This window comes from Poecilia latipinna, unplaced genomic scaffold, assembly GCF_001443285.1.
Source record: "Poecilia latipinna isolate Pla-1442-1.1 unplaced genomic scaffold, P_latipinna-1.0 Scaffold353, whole genome shotgun sequence".
In the NCBI taxonomy this organism is placed as follows: domain Eukaryota; kingdom Metazoa; phylum Chordata; class Actinopteri; order Cyprinodontiformes; family Poeciliidae; genus Poecilia; species Poecilia latipinna.
In genome coordinates, this window is record NW_015112969.1 from 161986 (window position 1) to 167224 (window position 5239).

General features: G+C 39.3%; 1 long non-coding RNA gene across 2 annotated transcripts in view; it reads left to right on the forward strand.

Moving 5' to 3' along the window:
* LOC106949611 (uncharacterized) overlaps nucleotides 1-4999 on the forward strand; it is a 15853-nt gene extending 10854 nt beyond the window's left edge. The window contains exons 3-4 of one of the 2 annotated variants that reach the window (XR_001425410.1): nucleotides 3496-3584; nucleotides 3657-4999. This is a non-coding gene — a long non-coding RNA (uncharacterized LOC106949611). Of the gene's footprint in view, nucleotides 1-3495 lie in introns of both variants that reach the window. The other variant, XR_001425409.1, reaches the window with a different exon arrangement.
* Nucleotides 5000-5239: the final 240 nt, after the last annotated feature.

A 5239-nucleotide genomic window follows, 5' to 3' on the forward strand; every position in this document is an offset into this window, starting at 1 on the left:
AATTATTTAAACAAACGAAAAAAAGCTACAACTATTCAACCTGTATGAATGACTTGAAATCAATATCCATTAGCTATTAGTAGTGAGCCGATATTTTTATTACAAATCAATGCGCTGACTGTACTCAGGGACCGCTCACTGTGCAAAATGACAGTCTGTTTGGCTTCCTCGGCGCATGAGAAAATTCTTGCTTCATCACAAGGTCAAATGGGCTTTTTTGCTGTCTGTTAACACTCAGAGTAACACAATGGAATAACACACAGCTCGTAGGAGCTTGGCCAATATCAATATATCACCTCGAGAGGCAATTATAGTCATTAAAGGGATAAAATGTGATGAAACTGCAGGCTAACAGCTTGAAAGTCATTATCACATTCACCACAAAACAATGTTGGTCCACTGTGAGTATGCCATACATTACCAAAGCAATCCAGCAAGTAAAATGTACAACCTGAAGCAATGGTCAAAAACAATAAATCTTTAAATTACTTCTGCCTGACTAATTTCTCACTGATTCATTGCAGCTTTGCCAACAGCAAGACCTATTTATGAACAGACACCAACAAATGAAATTCTCAACTTTGCATGAGTAAAGCACGTTTTGAAATATTTATACTCGGTAAAATTTGAAGGTGTTTTCCTCCAGCTCATTGTTTTATTCGGTTTGTAGATCCTGTTGTGGGGAATCTTTTTTTCTAATCTGTTGTCACTAACCTGTAATTCAGTTATTTTGAGTGACTCCACATTGCATCAAAGCTATTTTAAAGGCTTTTTATATCCAGATCCTATTCATAGGATCTGGATATAAAATCTTGAAGTCACATTAGGAAAATGTATTCCAATGCAACACAGTTATAATGTGACATACAGATGAAATTCAACATGATCATCATTGTAGCACAGTGCAGTTAAAATAATTAGATTATATAATGCCAGTTAGTTAAAAAAAATAACTTGTATTATTTTTAGATACTAATAAATTAACATGGAAACAATGTTGAATTTTTTTTTTCCTCTGGTACAGAAAAAATAACTTAAAAAAACCGTCACCATTGAACTATTTCAGTGTTTGAGATATGCATCTCGCACCTGTGCAAGTAGTTCTATTAATTTTCTAAATAAGACTACGCTGAAAGGGGAACGTGTTGCATGCGGCTCAGTGTCGTACATCCCTGCAGTCATTTTGAATTTCTGAATGGGATGCGGCACTTTGGACATTAAACAAGCATTATTGTCCAAGCACAAACATTAAATGCATCACAGTGACAACGATTATCCAAATCTCTGCATTCTTAGCTTGAGCCATGGATGTTGTCATAGAAACACGAGTATGTCTTATCAAGTACAGCCCTTGTGATTTTTTTTTTCTTTTCATTTTTTTCACTGCAACTTATTTAGGCTGTTCACTGTAGGTATGACAACAGGCTATTAGGAGGTGTTGCATTCATTTCCATGCTAATAGACTTAACAGCTATTGTGTGTTAGCTTAACCTTTGATCTTACCTTGTCAAATTGTTGTCAGCTTATATTAAATTAGACCTTTTTATGTAAATGATGTGAAATGCTTTGAAAACTATAAATAGGCATAATTCATCTGAGAGCTGATGCAACGGTCGCTGTGAAATCAAAACCTTGTTGGTGCACTTTAACGGTCAGATTGTGCAAATCCATTTATGGAGTGTTGTGTTCAGATGTGCTTGGGTTAAATGTTAATCTTGCACAGCATATTCACGCTCACGCATTTGGCTTCTTAAATGCTTAAAAATGTTCAATTGAAAAAAAAAAAAAAAAAAAAACAACAACAAAGGTTCATATTTTCTTGTTTTTAATAATCGCACCAGACAGGGGATACACAGCACCTTTCATCTCTGCAGCCTTTTGGTTGTATAGTACAAGTCGAAGTGCTGATTTTTTTTATTTTTTTTTTTTTTAATATTTGAACTTGGAAGTTACTTTGTAGCTCCAACTGGTCACACACTTGCGCTCCTTTCCTTGTTGAAAATAATGAGGCCATTTGATGTGTGATAACTATGGGCCATAATGAGAGGAGTGTACTGTTCAGGACACATGAAAGCCCTTCAGTCCATTTGGGTTGTGAGCGGCCATTACAGAACAGGCGCCGAGACGCAACAGAGGTGCATTGACTTCATGAAGGGGTGCAGGTTTTAATGATGGAGGCAACAGTTGAGTCTTTTACCCTTTTATGATCTGGTGGAAGGAGGGGGGGAAAATATTTTGAAGGTGTAAAAACCACAATGATTATGAATACAGTGAATTGTAGTGCTGTGCAAAAGAATTCATGGCCCCCTTTTGCACATTTTGTCACATTACAAATAGAAATTTCATTTTGTTTCGCTGTAATTTGATGTGATAGTCCAGCATAATGCAGCTCAAACCTGGGAAGAGGAAGGAAAATGATGCATGTTTTTCCAAGTTAAAAAAAGAAAGAAATCATTTGTATTCAACCTCCTGGATTCAATGCATTGCAGATCCCCCTTTTGCCCTCAGTGACTGCAGCATTTATTTGGGGGTTTGCCTTTTTTTTTTTTCTTTTTCTTTTTCCAGGATTGCTCTATAAGCAGCTCCTTCCTTCTTCACATCAACTCTGACCAGCTTCACTGTCTGTGCAGAGCCTTGAAAAACAAATCATGATGGTGCCACCACCATGTTTCTGTCTGGTCAGGGAACTGTGTTGTGTTCGATTCCTAAACACATTCAGTTTGATCTCATCTGACCAGAGCACCTTTCAACACATTTACTCTGTCCTGTGTGTTCTGGGTAAAACACACTGTTGATTTTTCACCACCACCCAGCAATTTTGCATGCAAACCTGGAAATTTAACTCAAAGCAACCTTCTTCCACATGTTTGGTGCGTCCACCGTGTTAGTTGTGGCAAACAGAACTTATGCTTTTCTTTCAGTGCTGGCTTTCTTCTTGCAACTCATCAGGTTTTGTAGAGTGATTCTGTCAGCGGATCTCCATTGTCTTGCAAAGGCAGTGAATACAACTGAATGCAAAACCGACTCATTTTTATTTGCTTAGTATTTTGAAAACTATGTTTGATTTTTCTTCCACTTGGCAGTCACACACTGTTGATGTGACACATATAATCACTTTAAATTTCACTTACATTTGTGGTGGTAGAGTACTAAAATGTTTAAAGGTTAAGGTGGGATGAATACTTTTCCAAGGCAAAGCATGAATAAAAAAAACAAACATATATATATATATATATATATATATATATATATTTATATATGTGCGCACTACTGTACTGGAAGAAGAAAGACACAAATGTAGAGAAGCTGTTCCGCGAATTAAAACCCTTGATTGTGCCGGCTCGATTTAAGTGATTGTTCAACTTCAATCACTCTTCTGCATTCGTTCATAATGATAATTTCTTTGAGGGCTTTTCTTTGTTAAAAAAAAAATGGTGTTTTTATGACCTGCAAAGTGATGAGTCCATAAATTATCATTCTCTCATCTGTACCCAGGCGCAGCACATGAACCTCGCTTCATATCAATCTCTTCCTCCTTTACAAGACACCACACTGTCAAAAGTGCCTGAGGAGACGCAAGCACTGTGAGTGAATGAGTGGGAGGAAGGAGAAGTTGATGGTGATGGAACGATCAGCAACTCTTCATTTATCTGCAGGCCGTTGGAGGAAGAGCCCCAGCTGAGATGGGGTTAATATTTCTCCATCCTAAAAGTTCTGCAGGGACTTCTGCGATTTGTCACCCCAGTGGTATGGCCCGGCGTCAGGAATACAGTTAATGGTTAGACGCACTCCTCCCTCCGCACGTTGACAAAGGAAGGTCCGCCTCAGCCAGGAAGCGCCGTGGAGGAACAGGGATCCTGTCACTATCTGCCTCCTCAAAAAGATGGCAGTTCCTGACCAGTTAATGGTTAACAGACATGCGGACGTGTCAATCTTCGGGAGTGACAGGGAGCATAAACGCACAAACCCGCAGACGGTGGGAGCCCAGTGCTGATGCTGTAAACATATCTTGTTAACAGGAAGCAAACCCTATGCCGCAGCAGCACTGAGTGACAGGATCACAGATGACTAACAACAGCAGCACTCACTCCTTTTTCTTTCCCCCTCTGCTGTTTTTACCTGAGACCTTTTTTGCTGCTAGGTCTTTAAAACATGTTTTGCGGTCATTAAAAATCAGAGGAGAAGTGACTTAAGAAAATGATTTGTTTGGACATTTGCTGATGACTGGTCTTATGCAGCTATATGCAACAAATGGAGCTACAAAACCACTGAATCACATTACATATTCACACAGTGATTGCTTGCAACACAAGACAAGGGGATTTGGGGACCCATAGAGAGAGAAACTGTTTTGATTTTTAAATGTGCGCTGCTGATCTGACTCATCCATATGAAAGCCTGCATTTAAGAGTCACAGGAGAAAGAGGGAAAAAAAAATCTGAAAGAAAGAATGAAAGCCACATCTCTTTAGATTTGCAAGACTCTGCAGGTTTGAGATCAGAGACAGCTCCTGTCTGATACCACCAGCTCTTCAAGGCTTGGGAGCACATACTGTATCTGATACACCCCTGTGTAACCTCTCCATGGTTCCTATACACTCAGACAGGGAGGGACGTTGTTCTCCGCCAACCCCCACCGCTGGGGAAAGTGACAGTCAATCACTGGCTAAAAGCCACCTTGCCGGAGAAACGGTGAGCTGGCTATTATGAACAGTTTGTGAGAACTGAGGAAGGGAGGAAGGAGGTTGTGAGATGCAACAGCTCTGCTATACTGTTAAAAGACGGATGCATGGAGACCTGCACAGAAATCGGAGCGCTTTTCCCTAAAAATATTTCCACTTGCTAATTCGCCTTCCAATTCTCACTTGCTCATAATGTAACAGAGATCTTTGCTCTACTAATTGCAGGAAGCAAACAAAGGAAAGGGTGTGCCATTAAGTTTCTATATTTAAAATGAAAAATTGTAGTTCATACATTTAAATAAATACACTGTACTCTTATTTGTCTTCAGTCTATCTGAAGGAGTAATGGTATGTCTGTAAGTGGGCCCTAGCCATTGCCATACAAAAAGGGATAAGAAATTGATGCCTTCATGCACACGAGCCATGGCCAAAGTAAAATGTATGTATACATGGGTATCTGTGTTTGAATATGTATGCCAGAAATCAAGGCGGTTTCATAATGCTCCTCCCAACCTAAAACTCTCTGCACATGTACTGCCATGAACCCCTTTGACATTT